Consider the following 23,503-nt stretch of genomic DNA (forward strand, 5'->3'; position numbering starts at 1 on the left):
TCCTTTTCACCTGAGGCTTGCATGCAGATTTATAGTGCCTAGCACAAGGGGGCCTCCATCCCTGATTTGGGCCCGGGGGCACTGCTGCAGTATAAAGTAATAAATAAATAACAACAACAGTTTGTAAGGATCACGTTTTACATAAGAAAACTTTAGATCTGTCATAGCACAAAGGGGACGAAGTGTGTCTTGGAAGATAAACTAACAGGAGCATTAGAGAAATCTACTGGTTCATCTCGACTCACAGGAAAGGTTGAAGCACTTGTGAAATGTAGCCAGTGGAGGAAGGGTTTTGCAGAAAGAGGGATGGCTCTAGTAACTCCAACACCGAGGTTGTTAACCATAGTCAGAATTTAAGTCGTGAGTAGGGAACAAAGCAGAGGAATTAATCAAGTTGGCTTTCACATGATTCTCCTCAGTTCCTCTTCTACTGTGTTTACAAGATCACCCAGGCCAGAAAAGCAAAGAGAAATCATTGCTTTAGCCTTCATTTCTGAATGCATATATGGATCAGGATCAGATTCTCCGGTCTGCTTCATAGCAGCACAAAGTGGCCTTAAAGCCTCTTTGAGAGAGGGCCAGTGGAGAATTGGCCCTGCCCAAGGGAGCTCTGTCCATGGAAAGCTGTAGGACTGTCCCAGGTTCGAGGTGTGGGGCACAGAGAGGGTAGAGGGAAGGGCTCTTACACTGGGGCTGCATATCTGTGGATCAGGAAACAGCAGCCAGCTTTCTAGGTTCCCTTTCCACTGTGCTCAAGCAGAACTCAGGCAGGATGGAGAAATCAACCACTCAGTGTACAAAAACAGGGCCAAAGGTAACCCTGGTGCAAGCAAGTGGCACTCCCATTGACTTCTAAGGAGATTGCACCGGCTTATATAAGTGGTTGAATTTAACCCCCTTTGTTAAGCATCCAAAAGAAATTTTAGGTCAACCAGTTACCATGGAATCATGTGATGCAACTGCCAAAATGAAGCCAAAAGGAAATGGCCAGAAAAAGACAAGTTTGTGTCCTGCAAAGTAACTGCATAGAGCACCATATCAATCCCTGCTTTTTGGGTCCACTCTATGGCTTCCCAAGTCAGAGATGGCACACCAAAGGGCTACTGGTGAGCACATGCTCTTCAGCCGTCTCTGTTCCTTTAAAGTGCTATTAATCCTGCAGATTCCCTTATAGTGATGTGCACTCTGTCGCATTCATCCCCATGGTCAGGCATAGGCCAGGTTCATAGTATCAGCTGTGTTTCCAGCATGCTGCTGCAGAGAGCAGGACAAATGGCCGGGTGCCAGTCCCCCATAAGATGCTGCTAAATGAAGCTGAGGAGGGAAATTGTGTTTTCCAATGACCCCCCAGGGTCTTGTTTTAGTTGTCAAAGCCCTCCTGATCCTCCCCAGGACGAGTGCCTTCCTTGACCCCATTCCATATTCAACTCTGACTAGAATCTGAGACTGATGTATTTGTAAGATGGGCAGAGACTCAGGCAGACTCCTCAGATCCATACATCTGACTGTTCCCAAGGCCCTGAATAACCTCTGGCTGACCCTCGGAAATACCAGAGATTGCCATTATCTGCATTGTCACACAGAAGTGCATATGCCTCATCCTACCCCCCGCCTCCAAACTGGCCACACATCAGAGAGTCATGGCATAGAAGATGTGTCTGCTGTTAATAAAATCACTAGAACCGACATAGGTGGTGTGATGATGCTTACTCTGCAATATGGTAATACCCTGTCAAACAGAAAGCTCTGATGACAGTATTTCTATATAATGTCTCTGTAAACAAAAGCTAACTATTGTACTCATTGTTTCATTTCTGATGTTTGCATGGCAAGGATTTGTAAACTTGTTAAAGCTTTCCAAATAAATAAATAGTTTAAAAAAATGAAAATGTCATTGCTGTTTGGAGTGGTGGATGGGCACCACCTCTTTCAGAGGTACATGTACTGGCTAGCACCAGTTCTCTGTATTACAGCATGTAATATCTTTAGTGTTACACAGTGAGGAAGTGTACTTTGGCTTCTGACTAAAAATCACCTATTGTCTTCACACTGTGGATTTGAACCTACTCCAAGCTCTGCTCTCCACTGTGTGTCACGCACAGCTAGGCACTGTGATAATTAGAGCTGCAGCTACGTTCCCCTCAGAAACCCCATTCTGGTGAGTTCACATCATGGCTGTAACATTTATCTCTGGGGCAAAGATTAGCAAAGACAACCTAATTGGTATGGTGTAGTGAGTTAAATGTCAAGTTTGAAATCCTGAGAGCCCCAGATTCAACTCTCAGCAGTGTTGTCTCAGCCCTTCATCTTTCCAGTGAAAATAAACTTGGATCTGTGCAGTTTACTGTGCAAAAGCCTTTATCCTTCAACCTAACCAGATGCCTGTCTATAAAGATCCATGGCATTCTTCATAAGAAAAGGGCTTGTTTGAGGACACTTGAACCACGTCTTTTCCCCTTACTGTTGTGTTGTGTGCTGATTAGTGGAGGATCGTTTGGTCATAATGGCTGTGAATGTTCCTGACACACTCTGGCAACCTGTGTGCCTTGATCCCCTGTAGTGATTGATTTACTAGATGACAGCAGCTTGTTACCAGATAATGGAGTTCCTCAAGAGGTAGAAGATGCTGAAGCTTTTTTTTTTCAAACTTTGTTGATGACCGCTGCAGGGGGATCTTTACATTTTGTGCAAAATTCCCAGTGAAGTCAATGGATCTGATTCTGCTCTCACAGTGCTTTTACACCCATATAACTCTGTTGGCTTACATGGCATTACTCTGGATATACACCAGTGTAAATGAGAGCTGAATCAGGGCCCAAGGGAATTTTGCTTGAGTAAGGAATGCGGAATAGGACACTACATATAAAATAAAATGAGGAGTCCTTGTGGCACCTATAAGCTTATGCCCAAATAAATGTGTTAGCCTCTAAGATGCCACAAGGACTCCTTGTTTTTTTTTGCTGATACAGACTAACACAGCTACCACTGAAACCTACATATAAAATATAACCATGGACATTTAGTAAAAAATTTTTTAAAATGCTATAGCTGATTCTAAGCCAGCCAAGGGTGTTAATGTATATAGAATTTATGAGACTTAATCATGTTTTTATTGTTCAAAAACTTCTCTGAAGTTTGGGTGGGTGGCCATTTTCCTACATTTAATTAATTCTTCACCATCTTCAGCCGGGATTGCCCAAACTTTGCCCAGCTGAGGGCAGCACTGGCAACTTTATAAGACTCTAATGGTCAAACCAAATTTGCATAAAATGGAACAGAGCCTCCCTCATTAGTACTACAGAAACGTGGTCTGCAGAGTACAAGGCCCAGCATACAATGCTTCATCTTGATCCTGAAGACCACCTCTTAGCTTTGCCAGCTGTCCCAAAAACTGCAAGATCAGGTTGGTTGTTGTGATTGCACCTCTGCAGGACACTCAGAGGGTAGTGAGATGAGCAAAGAAGTGTTGCAGCCTATCGGTCTTTAATTTGTGCAGTGTAATAAACTTTAGGGAAAGTGTGTGGTTTCAGGGTCAGAGCAGCAGGGGTGGATGGGAGTGAGAATTCTGAAGCTGCATGCCAGAGTCTACCACTGACTCATTGTGTAACCACAACTAAGGTACTCTTTGGGGCTTAGTTCATCTATCCGTAAAAATAAACCTGGTCTAGTACAATTTACTTCACAAGGGTGTTGTTAGGCTTACTTAACTCTTGTTTTAGCACTCTTGAGATTCTCAAGTGAAAGATACCACGTAAGTGAAAAGTGCTACAATTGCTGAGAGGACAGCATCAAAATCCCAAAAGTTACAGAGAATGTATCTGACCCTTAAAAGGATTGTTTTATAATTTGCCTATCATATTCTTGGGGAAAATGCTAACTTATTTGGCCACACTAAAACCTTGAAAATATAACCACCCCCACCCCCATCGCAGTGTGTCATTTGTGCTCTCCAATAGAATCATACAGTTCACAATTATAGGTACTGTACAATTTCCCTATCGTACTTTGTTGAGCACCACCAACATGCTTAGTGGTGGGAGCAGAGATACTGCAAACACCAGCCATGCATGCTCCAAGGATGTTTACAATCCAGTGGACAGTCCATATAGCATAGTCACAAAAATACACCAGAGGACGAGGGACTTGAAACTCTCCTCCTCAAGTGTTGTTCTTTTAGCATTACTTTGGATGATTGTATTATTGCATATTATCAGCGCTGTACAAATACTTCATGCCCTATTAATATATCATCTGCACCAGTTTCCCACTCTCCCCCCGCATATCTGCACTAGTTCTGCAAAGCACATTGTGTGCACTGGAGTATTAATACAATGCATAGGAGCTTTGTAACGCAGTGCAAATAATGTACACCGTATCGGTTCTCCGTGCATATTACTATGCATTGCGCTTTAAACAAGATTCCTTACGATGTGCTTTGGGAGGAACTGGTACTATGCAAATCAGATGCACTATCTTTACACTGTAAAATCTCTCCCTTTCCCGCCTCCTCTCCAGATGTCAGGTGGCGGAGGTGATTGCACGTTACTTTTAATCATTAGCGCTCAATAGCCCCGAGGCACAGGCAGACGCGCGCCCTGCACAGACAGGAGCAGAAGGCTACAGCCCCGCAATGGGGTGTCCAGCTCAGGGCGACCGCTTCGCCTAGGGACGGTGCAGCCAGCAGGGAAACTTGCACGCGCAGCTGCAGGAGTGACCCCTAGTGGCGCGCGGCGGGGCAGCCGCAGCCAGCACCGCGCGCCACCAGGGTCTTGTCCTGCTGCTGCTGCGCTTGCTACGTGCACATTGACACTGTCCTCATGGCAAAGCCCAAATGGACCGTACCACTGCGCACCCCCGGCGAAGGGGGGGATGTAGGGATGGGAGCAACCACCACATCAATGGGTGCAGTCCTTCCCCCCCTACTGGGCGCTTTCCTGAGAGCCAGCTCCTGGCTGGGGCCGTCCATTGCGGGGAGCTGGGGTCGGATGGGGGCGGGGGCGTGAGAGACGGATCAACAGGTACAAATGGTTCCGCCCTAAAATAAGGACGTGCAGAACCGAACGCGCCCGCACCCCGCGCTGTAACTGGCAGGGGAGGGGAAAGGAGGACCGGCCGAGCCGGCTGTGCAGCGGGGGCGCCCGCTGATTGGAGGGCGCGGCGGGGGCGGGGCCCCCGGGCTTCCAGGCGCACTCCCCATTGGCAGGCGGGGGCGGCGCGTCACAATGGGTGATTTGCATGAAGCGGGATGGGGGGAAGAGGGAGAGGGCGGGCTGCAAGGCAGCGGCATGGGCAGGGCGAGGGAGCGAAGTTGCAGGCGGCTCCTGCCGGGGCTGGCCGGGCAGGACGCGGGGTGCCCGAGGCCAGGGGGCGCCTAGCGGAGCAGCGCCGCGGACGGGCCGAGCCCCGGGGGAGGCAGAGACAGGAGCTGCCAGCGCCTCCGAAGTTGAGGTGAGCGAGGGGCTGGGAAGTGGGGCACGGCCGGGGCGCGTGGTTAGCTGGGGGTGCAGCCCCCTCCAAGAGGGGCAGCCAGAGGCGGGGAACGTGCGCTGCTGGAGAAGGGAGCAAAGAGCTGGAAATCAGGGGTGCCCTGGCAAACCCAGCCTTTCCCGGGGCTCTTCCCCAGGGCCAGCTCTCCCCTTCCTCCGCCCGGGCAGCGGACATGGGTCTCATCATGGCTTTGCAATCCCTCCCCCCCATGCCCCAAACCATGGACCGTGTGTGCAAAGTAACGCCCCCCCCCCTTGTTTTGTGTCCTCTCCAAACTCCCTGGGCAGAGTCAGCTGCGCTTTCAGTTTTGCAATGGGAATGTTAGGGGTGAGGCTCTTCGAAACCTACTGTCAAGCGTTGAACTGCCAGTGTCGGTGCGGCTGAAACAAGCGGCACCTTGCCCGATCTCCTCCCCCACCGCAAAATGAAAATAATCAATTTAAAAAAAAATGCCAAGCTTGCCTTTCAAAAAGAAAAATTCATAGTCTAGTGAAACTTGACACACAATCTGAGCAGTTGGTCTTTTTAAAGAGTTTTTTAAAAATGCATAGGAAACCTTGGAGATTCAAGTGTTCCATTTAGACAAGGGGGTGCTTAAAGTCGATTTTGCTGTGATAAGTGCTGATGGCATTGTGTCATCCTCTGAAGACTTGTACTGTCCCCTGTTGACAACAGGATACTGGTCTGGATGGACCATGGACCTGATGCAGTAGAGGACTTTCCATCATTTAAAATTCTTTACAATCCAATAAACTCTCTGGGGTAAGGACCACAGCTTGGTACCTGTCATGCAAGGGGGGGTCCTGACTGGCACTGGAGCTTTGACCTGAAGTTACAAGATACTGTTAAATAGCTAGAGAGAAGGAACCAGTTCAGTTAACCTGACAGGGAACTGTGAGCTGTTACTGACACCCTCAAAAGGAAATTAATCAAACAAACCACCAGCCCCATTGCAAGCTGTGACTGACCCAAACACTGCATGAAAGTTTTCTGAGGACTGACTAGATTACATGTCTTATGCCTAGGCTGGGGAAGGTCCTAAATGGAGTACTCATGTCTCAATGCATAATGGTAGCTTGTCTCTTCCTGGTTGTTGATCTGATTTGTTTCTTCTGTGTTTCAGGTCAGTGTGCTGGGGTGGGAGGTTGTTGCTGGCTTCCTGGAAGCATGTATCTGTCTACATTGGGTTAATCCTCCAGAAGCTGGTGAGCCACTGACTAACGCACATTGTGCTGTTAAAGACTCCACTGTGCGTGTGACAGCGGCTAACCTGCTTTTCGGACATCACTGTATATACTTCATCACCCTGCCCCATGGAGAGGCGATACTGGATCCTTCCATCAACATGGTAGGAGAGCTGTTCGCATCCCAGCAGCAGCCTCTGACAAATTCACCAAACTGAACTATTGTGAAATCTTCAGAAAAGTTTGCTTGCAATTTTCTTTCCCTTAAACCTCAAGCTGAGAGGAGCACAGTATCTTTTCTTAAAATAAGTTCATTGATTGTACTATGTTTATGAGTTTCCCTTGATACGTGTGCCTTTCAGATGCTCTGTGTATTTACTTTTTTTTTTTTTTTAAATTAGCAACCTCTCAGTGGCAGAGCATTGAAAGACCTAATGTTTCTGGGCCATTCTGCAACAAGGAACCAGTGAACTGTATATATTATGACATGAGCTAGGGCTGCTGTGACAGGAAGCAGTTATAAAGTCTTCCTGGGAAGACAGCAAATGCAATAGCACATCTTTGAGAATGAGACCTCACTTCCCTCCACCTCACCCATTCCTTCCAAAAAGCTAGTGATTTGGGGTTTTGTTTAAATCATGTTAGCTGGAGAAACTCTTCATCCAGCCAGTGACATCTTGGTACCCAGTCAATGACTAATTGAACTCCTGCGGGCCAAGGGTGTGTTAACAGAATAAACTATGCCTGGTATTGCCCTAGTGAGTCACTTTAAAGACTCTTTAGTCTGTTTAAAGGTAAAGTATAAACCAGTTTCACCCTCCAGTTTTTTTTCTTACCACCTTTGCAGTTTCTTGTAGCTGGCTGTGTCTTAAATGAGGGCTCTGCTCTTTTCCAAGCCAGTTTTTCTCTCCTGGTTTGATCCTGCGGTGAAGACTTACTGATAAACACAAGTGATTCCGTTCATTTCTCTAGCAACAGAATGTGATGTCACAAATGCAGAATCAGCATTTCATTGCTTGCGTCATGCGGAAAGCGAAGCTGGAATGAGAGGGAAGTTTCAGATATTTGTGGTTGTATTAAATAGCAACAGTGAAGAGGATAGAGGAAGTGACCAAGCAAATTGCATTTGGTATAAAGTTCTTTCAGTTTTGCTCCATTATGGAAACTCACTAGCTACAGAGTTTTCTCTTGGGGTGTGGTGTGGGGCTGTTTTACCTCTAGATAACTTCATGAATCCAAGCCAGGTTAGTAGCGACTACTTATTGTTTTCTGATGGCTGTTTAGTGGCCTCTGTGAAATGATTTGGTGCTCTCCATCTCATTCCAACCAGACCCTGGGGGAAACTGAGCATTTCATCCTGGGAAAGAAAAAGATGTTCTTTTAGCAGCCAAAAAGGCTCAGGTTTGTTTGTACATAGTTAATAACACAAAGTTTGAAGTCAGGTCTTTCTCATACAGCTACAAATCAAGTAAAGCAAGAAACTGCTTTAAAAGATAAGGTGTAAGTCTGTACCTTCCTGAGCAGCTCGCAGTTCCCCTTCATATCCTGAAGTAGGCATGTTTGCTCTCCTGAGAGGAAGTCAACTCTTCTGCCCTCTGATCAGGGTAACTAAGTCCAGCTGGCTGGGTCAGAAACACAGCTGTGTCCTCTTAGCCCAAATACCCTGGAAGGGAGGAGAGCAGCTTTGGCAGCTGCTGGTGGCTGCATCTACACAATAGCTGTCTGGCTCTCTTGTAACGTTAAAAATAGGACCAGGGTGTTTGTGGTTCCCCCACCCCCAAATATACTGTCAAGAATCTGCAAATGCTCATAACCTCCCTCCCCGAAGTTGGCTTGCTCAGTAGAGAGGCTGAGAACTGACTGGGCCACAGAGAATGAACTACATTCTCCTAGGGCAGTTAAGAGGCTGCTCAGTGGAAGAGTAGAGCAGGGGACTCCTGTACTGTAGATAGCTGTGGCACAACAATTCTGCGGACAAACAGAGGATGTCAGTTTCTGAGGCCATCTACTCTGATCACTATTTATATTTCCCACAACTAGTCAGTGGCTTAGCTACACAAGTGTTTCTGCCCACAGAGCTGCAGCTGGTGGGGCACAGCAGTAGGGGAAACTTGAAAATCACTAGTGTGTGTAGATGAGGCCTGGTGCTTTTGCACCTTTCACTGACTGTCAGGTCAAACTATGACAAAACTTAGCTGTGGTATGGAAGCCTCCCCTCAAGCCTGCAGCTGAAACTTACAACTATACAATGGGACAGTTCCTTATTTCATGTGTGTACATAGTCAATAACACACTGAAAAGGAGACCCTTGGACTGGTCATGAGGAGGCTTTGTAGTGTCAAAGTGTGGCCTCCCTAGGTGGATACTTGCTGGGTGTGAGATCATCTTTGTAAACATGTTGAGTTCAATTTCCTCTTAGTTAGTAGTTGCATTTCTACCTATGATACCAAAGTGAAAATACCACATTTGAGAATCATATTTCCCCCCCAAATTTACAAGATTCTTGTACTTGTATATCCTGTGCAGTTCCAGTAAGATAAATGGGGAGTTTGAAGCAACAAACTCTGCACCCCCACCCCCTTTGTATAGCCCCACGGAGAATTGTGTGTTGCTGGTTTAAGAAATAATGCTTCTATGGTAAGATTCTAGTGACATGACAAGACTAGCCTGTTGTCACCAATAGTCCTCAATAAATACTACAGTATCACTGTGTATACATTCATTATTATATTCATGGCCCTGGGATGGTGAAAGCTTAAGCAGATCCAGCTGTGAGGCATGATAGGCTGGCCCAAACAACTGAAAATGTAAATCACTTCCTTTCACTATCTCTGCTACATAATATTAAAGCCTCTGGGGTTTTTGCCTGTTTTCACTGTCTCAGCAGCAGTGGACTGTCTGTTGGCTTGAGTAGGAAAGTGGAGTGGACTAGCTGCGCTGAAAAAGTGTGGTGGTGGGAGGTGTCTCTCCATACTAGAACAAGCTGAAATGTTGTTCGCCTTACTGTTCTCTTTCCAATAGTTCTGAGAAGACCCTCTCAGCTTTGAAGCATAAAAACCTTTGATGTATGTGGGTTATAGTCACTCTGAAAGACACTTTCTGCTGAGAAAATACATCCCCAGTTAAACAGTGTGTGTTTGTGTGTCAGTTACATGGGGGGGGGGGGGCAGGGGTTTGTATAATATAAAAAATTAAGAATTGTTAAACAGATACTGTATTGTGGAATTCACATTTACAGCCGGAATGTTCAGGGCTAAATTAAAGCAAGGTCTTAAAAACCATTGGTGAAAGAAGTGAGTCAAAGAAGTGTGTGTCTTGTAGTAGTGGAGGATGCTGAAGTGAAGCCTGTTAAGCAGAAAGATCCTTCAGATATTTGAAATATATTTATTTTGCTTCAACTGCAAAGCCTTGCAAAGGAGGCTGGTAGACTTGTAGTTCACCTATTAGTGCTATGAAATGGAAGCACCCTTTTGTGTTTGTAATGTACATGCCACTTGCAAATCCCATGGTGTGTATTAGGTGCATTTAGATCTGAATATCAATGAAGAGAAAAGCTAGTATGTTAGGAATAACAAATAGTTAAAAGGGAGTCTGTGTTACTTTTACATAAGTGCAAGTATGAGCTTATATAATACTTTAAAAAAAATCTGCTGGCAGGAGATTCCATTGGGAGAGAAACTTGTTCATCCATAATCCACTAAGCAAATCTCCCAGACTCCTCCAGGACAGAGCAAGAACCACTGAAAGAAATCATAAAGCAAGGTAGAATCTATTTTGTCTCTGTTTACCATGGTAGGGGATTATCTACTTTCATCAGAAAGAGGAAAATTATGACTATGCGCTTTACTTCCCTTTGCTCTGATCTTCGTTAATCAAGTGATCTTCATTCTATGGCTCAAACAAATCACCCCTTCTATGGTTTGTACACCCAAGTGCAATAAATGGAGCATTTGTAACTCACTTGGGAGAGGCTGTGGGGCCAGCGGGTGCATGTTCCGCTAGTTTCCTACACCTTGCATTGTATAACATGCTGAATCCTGAAGAAATGCACTCTGTAGAAGCTACTTGCAAGAATTAAGAACATAAGAATGGCCATAATGGGTCAGACCAGGGGCTGGGAGCACTAAACTGCAACTTCAAAACTGCAGTTTGCATGAAACAAACGTGTTTTGTGGCTGTTTGTTTCACCTAATAGAAACCAGAAAGCCTAGAGTAATTGCTTATAAGCTCATTAACAATCTCAGTTAAGTGCTTTAGGGTAACAAGCAGAATGCCTGGCATAAGAACTAGGAATAAGATAGGCAGATGACTTTAGAAGTGTTTGGTGCATGTGTTTTTTTTTGGTAACTTGTGCTATGTTGAAGGTTGGGTGGGCATGTAAGACAAGATACTACAAATCTCTGATCTTAATTTCATTGTGGGAAGAGTGGACAGATGCCCCATATGACTGGCTATTACAGTAAAAAGACAGAACCCACTGTATGCTAGGGTGGAGAGGAGTAAAGGGATATAACAACTACTCTCTGTAGCCTCTCTTTCAGTGTCCTTACATCCATGTTCTCTCTTCCCAGTCACCTCTCTTCCTCCTTTATGATGTACAATTTTAAACCTGTTTTTCCCTTTTCTAGATGCCACTAGTGCATGGGGAGTTGCCAAGTACAGCTCTGCATCTGGTCATGGTGGCACTTATTTCCAGTGTAGTGTGTGGCATGCAGACTCACTGACCTTTGAAGTAAAATCATGTACTTGACACAAGATGACTAAAATTCTGCCCGTGGCTCTGATTACTTCCACCTAGGAGCTTTCCATACTGATGTAGTCTGTAGGTGCATTATGGGAATCTCACTCATTCACTTTAGAGAGGAGATGCTGGATTAGGTGGACCCTGGGCCCGTTAGAATATACCAATTTATATGGTTTTATTTTATCTGGTTAAAAAGATCAAATGCCTCCACTGTGGTGAACAAAGTAAATCCAATACAGTACATCACTCATGGCCAGCTAGGCTTGGAAAAAATCAGTGTAGTCCTGGACTGATGTGCAGGGCAGGGCCCTTTCTGACAGTCTGCTTGTCTGAATATGGCACTTGCTCTCTAAGGCTGTCCCTGGAAGTCTGTGCATTTAGTTCTATTGCAGTGGGAGCTGAAAGCATTTGTAATAGACTTTAGTAGAGCTGGGAGTCAACAGACAAACCATCCATTGGCATAATGGCTGATACTGGTATGATCTACATCAGCTGATGGAGTCACTTTTGGCTTTTAGAGAATGACTGCTCTGCCTATACAGTATCTGTGTTTCAAATATAAATATGTAGCTATTAAGTTGTTTTTAAATACAAGGTACAGGCTGGGATGTATGGCAGTGCCACAGGGAAGAGCACACAGACTCTTGGTGCCCCACACCAGCAGCCTGCTCCATCCCCAGCTTTGGAAGGGAGTGGTTAGACTCAGCCAGAGGGAGGCACTGTTGAGTGATCAAGCAGCAGCTATGCCAGGATTTCCCATCCATTTCTCTCTGGCCAGGAAGATTAGTGGATGCAACATGAGGTCTTGGTGCAGTGGTTACATGGGCAGATGAGGAGGGGGGACTTGAGGTTCTGTTAGGGATGCAGAGATGGAAATAGCAAAGCCCTGAGTTACACAACAGGAGGAAGCAGCTGAGGGATCTGACTTTTAAATGCAGATAGGAGTATGTGGTTGTGGGCTCCAGGGAGTTACCTCTATTAATGACATGGCAGGAAGTTGCAAAAGCAACCTAGATTATAAAATAACTAACGCAAACAGGAGTTCTTGCTGGACTCATCATTTTCTGCCCCCACATAACACATTGAAAGATGCCTATTGCCTGTGTTTGCGGCTGTGTACTAGGACGCTTTAGTCAAACTTGCTCTGTAGGATGTATTGGGCAGCAGTTTTATATTCTGTGGGAGCTGGAGCGGGAGCAATCTTGGCTGTAGCTTGCTGACTGTCCAGAGTAAGCATAGGGATGCAGTGCACACCAGGTCCAGGCATGGGTAAAAGTTGCTTGCTATTCAAATACATCCAGCCAACTAGTTCCAAATCACTCTGGCATCTCCCATAAGGCCCCCCAGGTTGTCCAGAGGAAACACATTGTGAATGTTCCAGATGAACTGGCTTTGTGTGGGACAGCTGTCAAGGGACACCTGATAGGGTGAAGGGGAATCAACGCTTCTGTCCTCACAAACAGGATTCAAGCCAGGGTTGGGCCTGCACAATAATACAGTCATCACCATCACCTGAGACAGGTGCTTACCTGCATTTTAAATACAAGGGATTTTTCTCTCTACTCCTTGCTACCTTTTAGTCTCCCAGTTTCACTAAAGTTGCCTACCAGCCACCCTGAAAAAATTACTATGACAGCTAGTCACTCTTTTCCTTACAGACATCTTGTTTTTATTTGTCCATGGCAAGAGGGAATTTTGTCTTTTAGCTGACATTTGTGCTTTCTTTTCCTGTTAAGTTTGAAGGAGAATTCAGGTCTTTCCTCATGTTGGGAGGAAGAGGGATTGCAGCTGATGCACTCAAGTGCTGCTCTGGGCCACCTGCTGCCACTGCCCAGCTGTTCTAGAAGCCGTAGCCAGAGACCCTTGCTCTTCCTGACTCTGCCAACCAGCTGCACTAGCCCCAGAGCTTGCAGGAAGTGGTGGGAAAATGGCCATGCTGCCATCAGCTTTCCTGAATGAATGAGGGAGGGAGGGGAGGGGGTGGATTTTGTCTAACCAAAGGACAGATAGCACTGACTTTACCTTGGCAGACAGGGCAACATTTACTCCTTCCACCCCACCCTTAAACAGCACTGGGCATCTCCTGCTTGTCTTACTACTAATCAGCAAGAGCCTTCCCATGCAGAGACTGGCAAACTCACTTCACTTGTAACTGGCAGACTTGATCAGTGATTATATGCTAGTGTCCTAATCCAGGGGTGTCTGGCTCTTGAGGTTTTTTTAAAATCTCTCCCTCTGCTTTACAAATTCACCTGCTGTCATCAGTTTATTTCCCTTACTATTTATATGGGGGATTGGCAACCTTTGGCACATGGTGTGAGGGTAAGCCCCCCAGCAGGGCAGGCCAGGCCGGTTTATTTACCTGCCGCATCTGCAGGTTCGGCCGATCACAGCTTCCACTGGCCTCGGTTTGCTGCTCCAGGCCAATAGGGGCTGCGGGCCAAGGAATGCGCCATCCGCTGCTTCCTGCAGCCCCCATTGGCTTGGAGTGGTGAACTGCGGCCAGTGGGAGCTGCAATTGGCCAAACCTGCAGATACAGCAGGTAGATAAACCAGCCCGGCCCACCAGGGGGCTTACCCTGGCAGGCCGCATGCCAAAAGTTGCCAATCCCTGATTTACATGTTACTAAAGAAGTGGTCCTTGGGGCTCATCCCTGGCCTGTTAATAGACATCTTGCCTTTTGTCAAAGAGATTAATTCTAACAGAAAAAATAGCGGATGTGAAAGAAGCTGATTTGGAGGCTTGGACAAAGCAGCATGGAGACTCCATCAGAAAGATTTTTTTTTTTTTAGATGGTATAGGTCACCAATTGCACTTACAAGCTTTTCAATGGAGCTTTAACAACGTCATACCTGAATGCATCACCACTAGAAATCTATTAACACTTCCTCCCCCTGCTTTGGGAGGAAAGAGGTCATTTCCCCAGCTGGAGAAACAGAGGCACACCCATCTAGTTGCCCATGGTCATAGTACATCTGGCAGCGGGGAACAGAACCCAGCTCTGCACATACACCCAGTCCAACACCTTAACCACACGAGCAGCCTTCCGCTTCCCTCCCCAGTACACACAGGGCACTTTATTTAAAATGTATTTTTCAGCCTAATAACAGGATAATTCCTTGCTGCTGCTCTGTCATGGCCTAGAAAAGGACAGCATCATCTACACTGTAGCACAAAGGGTTTTCCCAGGGCATGCAATTTTAATTAGGAACAATCAGGCTGCCTTGAAATGGGAATTGCAAGCCGCAAAAGTCAAATCATCAATAAAATATTCAATGGCAAAATGTATTATTGACACAGCCTTAGAGCATGTAAGAGCCAAAAGGCAGAGAGCTGTGGCTAGTTAGCTTAAGAGCTCTGGGTGCTGTTCAGTCTTAGGTTAAATGCATAAGGCATTAACTAGAAGCAAATGCTCACCACAGGGACCACCAGTGTGGATCTGGGTTGTGTAGCAGCACTCCTGCTCCAGCTATTACAGCAGAGGGGACGGTGGGCAGTGAAGCCCAGCTACTGCGAACTGCAGAGATGACACTTTAGGAGGAATTCTGGCACTTCAGCTCACATTGGAATGGGATGGGGTGCGTGCACAGGATAGTGGAGATTCTACCTGGATTACTCCTTCAGTCCAAGCCTCTGAGCTCTACAGCACAAAGGCACCAAGGTTAAACAGGAGTTACTCGGCCCAAGCCAAGACTAGAGAATTCAGTTTGATAAGAACAAAGCTCAGAAAACCTTCGCCCTGAGCACCTGCCCTCCTCCCAAACAGGAGCTAGATCTGGGTAATGTATCCCCAGGGGAGGATTTCAGCAGTGCTAGCTATAAAAGGATCCCTGTTAATTTGTGACCAGAGGTCTTCACCTAAGAACAGCTAATGCGATTGGATTCTGTCTACATCAAATCAGAGTGTTTGGATCCCTGTTACACATCTCAGTAACAGCTGATGTTCAGACGGGCTCAAGGAAGCCCTAACTGTGGTAGAGAAAATGCTGTAACCAGCTCACCCTAAAACATAGAAGTGTCATGATACAATTAATATAGGTCATCAGAGCTCCCTTGCACCAGCCAATCCATCCTAGTTGTACTACAGCCCAGGGTGGACTCCAAGGCACTGCACTAATATGATTCAGTCCCTCGGTTACATTCACTCCAGGCGCTAATTGTGTCAGGGCCCTGCTGTGATAGTTGTCCCCCGCCCTTGCCAAACTGTGTTTTCTGTACCATAGCTGGTGAAGGTATAACTCACACCCAGCAAAGCACTACTCCCTAGTGAACCCATTTCAAAGTGCTTTGGGAGATGAATTTAATGGATATGGTTGCAATCAACACAACATTTGTAAAGGAAGGAGTGGGCATAATCTAATCTAAAAACCTTTGAGTCACAAAAGTGGCAGAGGAGAGCCTGTCCATGTCTCTTTCCTGTTGTCCAAACAGTGGGAACTGTGATACTGAAATCTATATACATTTGTCTAACAGGGGAGATGCTATTCAAGAATCAACATGCAAACTACCACCACCAGTAGAATCCTCCGGGGATGTTAACTGACAGTCTCACTCAGGGAGGGGAAGTTGGTGGGCATGTTTTCTATTCCACTTGGCCTTACTCCTCTCTTTGTAATGGCAGATGACATTGTAAGACACAAGGAGGGTCATTCATCAAAGGCATTTGTTACCTTGTTAAAAACTCAACTGCCTTTGCAGCTGCTGGACCACGGTTTATGCGAGACCCACAAATCCCACTAGCAGCACCGCAGGAATCCAACACCATGTAGCTGGTCACTTTAACCTTCAAACTGCCTCTCTCCCCATCTCCTCTCCATACCTACACTGACTCTGAGAGGACAAGAGCAAGCATCTCACTTATGGGAGTAAGCAAAAGAGCACCTGATCAAGTGTTCCCATCAGCAAAACTTGCAGCCATCTTGCCCATGAGTGAAATCATCAGGCCCTTGAGAGCCACATGCCGCTGCAAGAGCTAAACACAGGAGCTGGGCAGTTCAACCAGCAATGTCGTGATTAGTAATGCTTGAGAGACGACTCCACTGGCAGAGTTAGAAATGCTCTGATTCAGGCCAATACAGCAGACTCTAGAGTCTTGGAGAGTGCTGAGTTTCCATGCCAGTGGGGTTTTCTTAAAACCATCCCTATAAGTGGCACAGTTCCTTTTGCGCATGAGCTAATCTGAATTGAAATATACTTGCCCCCTTTATCCTGCCCATGCACGGTGTGGGCAAGCAGGAGCCTTCGGAGAGATCACTGCAAGTGAGCTGTTAAGGGGAGGGTGAGAAAAAGGGGACTTTTTTGCATATTGCAAAAATGACTATGCAGCTGGGTCACTCACATTCAAGCAGGAATCACAAGGGCTCTGACTTTCTTGAGGACAAAAGGCACGTAACTGAGAAACAGCTCATTTGTAAAAGAAAAGACTTGTTTGAAGCAGGGGTTTGGGAAAACAGAGAAAGCAGCACACTGCAGCCAGGCAGCTCATTTGTACTCTGGAAGAAAGCTCAATCTTTAGCCAAGCCCACCCTTTTTGGAGGGGATTCCCCTCCCATACAGAACAGGTATAGCCCATTGCTTAGATCAGCCCTGCACGTGAGGCTCACTTATTCTCAACACCCTCCTCTCCTTTATGAATGGGAAGAGGTCAGCTTCTGCCATGCAAAGCAATGTGCTGGGCTGAGAACTTAAACCCAGCTTGGATTTTATTTACACTGCAGGCCCCAGGGTGTCTGTCCCTGTGTTTCATGAACTATCTCCCTGCTTGCCCCTCCTTTTGTGGCACATACTGCAGATCGGAGGCCAAGCTCCAGCCATTTGGTTTCCAGCAGCATCTGTCTCCTTGGCTGATGACTCAATGGGTGGTGAGGTTCAGCTCTGTCCCACTCTTTGCCTGCTGCATCCCTTTCCATAAATCACAATCATTATTCCTTGGCTTACACAGCCATCCAATCCCTGACCTATGCCACCCTACCTATTTTCATTCATTCATTCACAGGGATTTTATGCAAGTGACCTAGAGCAACTACTCAATCTGAAAATAGTACTGTCCCGAGAAGAACCTGGACACAAGCAGCACTTTACTAGGAGAGAGCCAGCCTATTTGCCTGGTAATCTGCCTTTGGAAGGAAAGGGCCAAATTCCACCCTTAGAGATGGCATGCATGCAAAACCTTCCCCACAAGTCAATGGGAGTTGTGTGTGCATAGCAGAGGGCATGCTCCGGCAGCCACACGTGCAGAAACTCAGCATCTAAATACACAAACCCCATGAGTCTCGTGTGCAATAAACAGTTTCTTTCCAACGCAGCCTGAGTGCTTCAGATGCTGAATCTGCCTTAGCAGTTTCAGAGCACGCTGAACCTAAACTGAGGGGGTGGTCAGAAAAGTGCATAGGTAAAAATGACCGCTCTCTACGCAATATATCTGCTCCCTGTGTGGATTCAGTCACATCTGCTCAATTGACTGACTGATGTGATTTTGCTACTTATTACCATCAGCCCTGCAAAGTCACTACAGCTTCGGAGAGCTCATGCATCAAAGGGAGATGTCCATTCATTCCAACTGCAGGCCCTGAAATCTGCCCCCTTCTAGGCCTGTGCAGCGACATGGAAGAGGAGCATAGAAACACACAAAGACAAGATGAGCAGTTTGGCCACCAGCATCATACATGGTAAAGCAATGTTGTCATAAGTAGTTAGTTAAGGGTTAAGGTCTACCTGTAAAGGGTTAACACAGACCTGGTGAAACACCTGACCAAAGGACCAATCAGGGAAGAGAATTTGAAAATCCCAGAGAGCGGGAACTTGGGTCTCTGTGTTTTTTGTTCTGAGTTCTTAGCCGTCTGAAACTACACCAGCACAGACGCTTAACCAAGTCTGCTCATCTTTCTGAACTAATTTCTTCTATTCAAGCTAGTGAGTATTAGAAGTACTGGGTAATTTCATATAAGAATCCTGTGTCTGCAATTCTGTGTGTTTGCATTGATTATTCGTAATTTTGCCTGTATTGTTTGTACTGAGGAAAAGGGAGAAATTTCTCCAGGGATTAATAAGATTAGACCCTATGAATGTCTATCTTGGAGTCATAGAGATTGTGTATTTTTTTTCTCTTCTTTCTTTTATTCTTTTAATAAACTCTTTTAAGTTCAGGACTTGGTTAAGTTCCTTACCTGTGGATTCAGGGGAAGGAAGCTAGGCGCCACTCTGTGGAGACAAGGGTTGTCTCCAAGCAGAGAGAGAGCAGGAGAGGGAGGGGGGAAGTGGGCTGCTTCCCTGTGTGTAGAGATTCAAGGGGTTTGAATCTGGGTTCCCCAGGGGAAGCTTGGGGGACAGGCAGTGCGTCAGACACGTTAACATGACATGGTGGCAGCGGAGTTTCGAACCCATTGTTAGAAGGAGTTTTTTCAGCTGGGCTACGCTGAAGGAAGCTATTCTCTTCTTCTAGAGCAGGAAAGCAACCTGAGAGAAGAGGCAGTTTACTAGTCTTCTGCTTCTAAGTGGTATTGTTAGAAGCAGTTTCAGCAGTTTGGCTGGAGGGAATTAAGTTTCCAGCAGGCTTTGTTGAAAGCAGTTTTCTTTCTGTGGAGACAAGGGTTGTCTCCAAGCAGAGAGAGAGCAGGAGAGGGAGGGGGGAAGTGGGCTGCTTCCCTGTGTGTAGAGATTCAAGGGGTTTGAATCTGGGTTCCCCAGGGGAAGCTTGGGGGACAGGCAGTGCGTCAGACACGTTAACCTGACTGGTGGCAGCGAGAAGGAATCCTACCCTAAGGGTTAGGGTGGGGGGAGAATACCTGCGGGTCCCCATCTTTGAACCCACAAGCTCAAAGTGGGGGTGAGATCCCATGACAAATGTACATTAAAGAGGGGCAGGGGATTTGCTGGAAGTTTAACGCTAGATATGTAACTAGTGGATCGGATACAGAAACAACCAGCGGGAGTGGGAGGGTCTGGTGCTTTGCAATAAGCTGCAAGTGGTGTAATGAACATCCAGTTGAGTTAATGGGATTTGGTAGTTAGAGCACAGGATGGAAATTGAGACCACCTGGGTTCTAACTACACAGGCACATCCCTAACCGGCTATGCCTCAGTGTTCCCACCTGCAACACTAACTTCTAAATTAAGCACATCCATAGGCTTGAGAGGAGGACCAGCTAGAGGGCTAAATGTTCTCATCAATTTGTATGAGGCTAGGCTCAGCTAAAAGCAAGTGAGGGGCTGTACCTGAACCCAAGAGCAATTTTCAAATGTGCCTAAGGGATTTAGGAGCACAGACCCCATTGACAGTCCCAGGGAATTGTGCTTTGGAAGATTCCCCTCCACTTTCCCAGGTCAGAGATGTGAAAGCTGCAGCTCCACAGCTGTAAGGCAGCATACCAGAGAAATTCCCCTCCCACATCCATTGCAATCATCAAGCTAAAGGGAGCTTATTTACTACAGTACAGCAGGACTGTATAGAATGGCAGCTGAAGCCTGGGGTTTATTAGCTAACCCTGACCACAGTTGTCAGCCTGCCTTGGAGGAGGAAGTGAAGAGTGGTTACAATCAGCAAATTGCTCAGGACCCAGCCTGAACCATGGCTCCTTTTCCCCTTGGGGGCTCCATAAAATGCTGCTTTTGTACCCGCCTGGCTGCTGGCCCTAGGTGTTCAGTCACTAACTGATCACATCTGGATCTGAGTTGCTGCAGTCTGAAGCCACCCTCTAATTGGAGCCCTGCTATGCTGCTACTTTGTCAGCACTGCCTGGAAGGATGGCGGGTATTTTGACACTAGCAGGACTCCCTCTCTTGGGAACAGAGAGCATGGCAGGGTACTTAGCTATCAGACACCTGATGCAAGAGGAAAGGGAGTCAGTGGGGTAAGAAAGCAGCATGACATATAATTTAGTATGTTCCAATTAGAAATTCCAGTGAGGGAAAGGGTGCAGTGTCCTTGCATGTAAGCCAACATTAGTCCAAGTCATGACAACACCACTAAGCCCTTCCCCTTCCCAAACACCCAGTTCCTTATATGACCTCTTCCTTCAGAATTTCTCCAGAAATGGTCTATCAGTGTAGCTCTACCAGGAGAAGTGCTGGTGTACACCAGGCACAGGTATTTCCATTGCATTGGCTAGACCCAACAACACAAACACCTGCCCCTGCCTCCTCCCCAGCACTAGCTCTACTGCTAGCCCAGCCATGGGAGAAGATCTGAAAATGGTTGGTGCAGATGCAGCCCTGGAGGAGTTGCTCCAGCTGGTGCTAGCCCAGCACGCAGCTTTTCTACCACCTTGAGCCATTGGCACCTTGGTTAAACCCATGCTGGAGGAGGTCAGACCAGTGATCACAATGGTCTCTGCTGGCCTCAAATTCTATCAGTCTCTGAAAAGGGGTTTAAAAAGTCAGAGGAAAGACACCTACAGCAAGCAGCCAACCCTAACTCCTTGCACTGAGTTATATACAGAAGGCAACGCAGGAAGCTACAAGGTTTTGTTGTTACTAGAAAGCTTTTCTGCTGTTACTACTTCCAGAAATCATCCCTGCTGAGCACGAGGCGAGGGGATCATTTCCTGTGAAACAGGATGTTTTCCAGGTGACAGCAGCTTGCTCCCAACACAACAGTGAAGAGGTCACAGCTCTTGAGGAAGGGAAACAAAAAGTTCAAGTGACCCCAAACTAGGCAGGCAGCCCAAAAAATCCATTATAAATTTTTTTTTTTTAAATTTCCAGGAAAAACTGAAAAGTTACCGAAAGCAATGGCAAAAGTTTCCCCAATTTTTTCACCTGCTCTAGAAGATAAATGACCTGTATTCATTTCGCTGCTTGTGTCTATTTTGTAAAAGATGTGGTAAGATAGCACATTTTAAAAATATTTGGTATTTTTATTTTTTTTAAATCTCACAGTAATCAGTTCCAGACCATGTTAAAGGTGGTGATGAGACTTCACCCTAAAACTCTGAAAACATAAGGATTTTTTTTTTGAGGGGGGGAGAGACTTAAAGATGGGATTTAAAAGTTTTTCTACCAGCATCATGTCTGCAACCATGTATACAAAGAGGTTTCCCAGTCACTATAACAAACTCCATCCACTTCCAGAGTCAAGACCAGAACTGATTCCAGAACTCCTATACCTACCCCCCTCCATAGGCCCCTCCTCCACATTCTCACTGAAGTGTGGCACAAAACTCCCATTGAAATCACCTAGTCATGATTAAGGCCAAAGCTCTCACCAGAAGTTAACAACATTGCTTAATTAAAAATTTGTTTTGCAAAGCCAGTGGGTGGATGAGTTGTTGGAGACATGCAGTTCAAAGGAATGTTTGAGGGGGTTAAATAACATGCAGGTGTCAAACTAAAGGAAGGAAAACATTACACTTAAATCAACCTTTCAAATCAGTGAAGTTTTTTTAAATAGCCTGCAACTTGAACAGGTCTGACTCTTCTTCAAACTTCGGGGAAATGTTCTTTCTCCTCTGCCTCCAGATAAAAGTTCCAGGGCCATCAGATTTTTCTGAACCAGAGAGATTAAAAGTGCTAAAATAGGGCTTTATAATAGAAGTCTGTCTGCAACATGCACCATAGTCTGTCTCTTTCTCTGCTTTTCTCCCTGCTGCTGCTTAAACTGGGATTTAATAGCAGATGGGAACCTAACTAGGTTTGGTTCCCTGGAAAAATCCAGACTTTGACCTGCAGGTACCCATTTCAGTAGCCCATTACATAGCAGTCAGTAATATAGTAAGTAATCAAGGTGTCCGCTGTGTTTTCTTTTGCTACACAACAGTGTTTATTCTTCTAGTATATTAATTTTGTCTGCGATTACTCAGTTACTGCAAATTTACTCTTCAGTTCTTTTAAAGTATAAACACACCTATTTCTCTCCTACCTTGTGAAACAGGATGGCAGATGCATCTAACTGAGGCGCTCAAGCAAACAGCCTCCAGCTTCAAACAAGCAGGATCTGATGGCAGGGCATCTGCAGTGAAAAGATCCTTTATTACAGACCTCACACTCCACCTTGGCCCTGGAGAGCCCAGATCTGCTGTTAATTCTTGCCGCAAGGCTTTTGTTCTCAGGCTTTCTGGATGGAGGATGAGTAGGCTCAGATCAGATATTAGTGGTGGGTCATTCTGTGGATATTTAATGTGTGCACGTGTGTGTATATGATTTATTTTTTTTTAAAGAATCAAACCTAGGGAAGCCAATTAAATGTTTCCACTTTGCCTGATCACATTATGCCTAGTCCACCCTGCATTTGTCATCTAATACAGTGCTCTGCACTTCCTGTCCTAAAGTGTTGTGCAATATTAAAAAGCTGCCATGTTTCATCCCAGAGATGGCTGCTTTTTCAGTGATGATTATCTTAGTCTGTTGTTTGTAAAGCACTTTAGGGTTTTAAAAAACCGCATCAAATGATTTTTACCCTCATGATCATCAAATAGCTAAAGCTCTAATTCACTGCACATGTGAATGGCAAGAGGGGGATTATGGGGAGAACTGCTTACTTACCATGAAGATATCACTCCATTGTACATACACTGTCTTGAGGTTACACTTCTGGGCCTTGGCACTTCCAGTCACATGGGATTTGTCCCTTCATGGGTTCAGAGCAGGGGAAGATAAAGAACTCCCTGCCACTCCCAACATTTCTTCCTTTTACACAAGGCCTTACCTGCTGCCCTGGTCAGCTCCATTATATGACATGCTCAGTGAGTCTGCCAGCTGCCTCACTAGGAGGTCGGATGCATTGAGGCTGATGGGAAGAGTTAAGAGAGAACCACTGGGGTTGGGGAGGGGGAAGAATGCAGCACTCCTCCAGGTTAGGGTAATCTCACTGGAGATGCAGAGCACACCTGAAACCAGAGACTAAAGGGCAGGGCAGGTCTGCAGCTCAGCTTCCCTCAACAGCTGACAATTCAGGGGCTAGCTAGGTGCATGGAAAGGCCAGAGTTACAGATGAGTAGAGCCCCATAATAGAATTCAATAATGTAAATCAAACAGTTGGGTTGGTATACAGAGTAGCTGGTATCCTCCAGCTCAACAAGAGGAACAGTAGGGTCCTACTGGAGTATGTGTGCATTAATATCAAATACAGCTACCCTAAACCTTCCTATGCCC

At 46.0% G+C, this 23,503-nt stretch overlaps 1 protein-coding gene and 1 long non-coding RNA gene across 4 annotated transcripts in view; one reads left to right on the top strand and one right to left on the bottom strand.

The window, feature by feature from the left end:
* Positions 1 to 7,603, bottom strand: part of PHRF1 (PHD and ring finger domains 1) — a 63,239-nt gene extending 55,636 nt beyond the window's left edge. Inside the window, exon 1 of the mRNA XM_045014698.1 lies at positions 7,508 to 7,603. The gene's annotated coding sequence lies outside the window, so the exon portion shown is untranslated. The remainder of the gene's footprint in view (positions 1 to 7,507) is intronic.
* A 67-nt stretch (positions 7,604 to 7,670) lies between these two features.
* On the top strand, positions 7,671 to 22,628 carry LOC123369292. 3 transcript variants are annotated; one of them, XR_006578986.1, is made up of 4 exons: positions 7,671 to 7,915; positions 10,329 to 10,433; positions 17,912 to 18,084; positions 22,284 to 22,628. It is a non-coding gene; the product is annotated as an uncharacterized LOC123369292 (long non-coding RNA). The 3 variants fall into 3 exon arrangements; XR_006578985.1 differs by lacking the exon at positions 10,329 to 10,433 and adding an exon at positions 21,119 to 21,236; XR_006578984.1 differs by lacking the exon at positions 10,329 to 10,433.
* Positions 22,629 to 23,503: the final 875 nt, after the last annotated feature.

Source organism: Mauremys mutica, chromosome 4 (assembly GCF_020497125.1).
Source record: "Mauremys mutica isolate MM-2020 ecotype Southern chromosome 4, ASM2049712v1, whole genome shotgun sequence".
Lineage (NCBI taxonomy): Eukaryota > Metazoa > Chordata > Testudines > Geoemydidae > Mauremys > Mauremys mutica.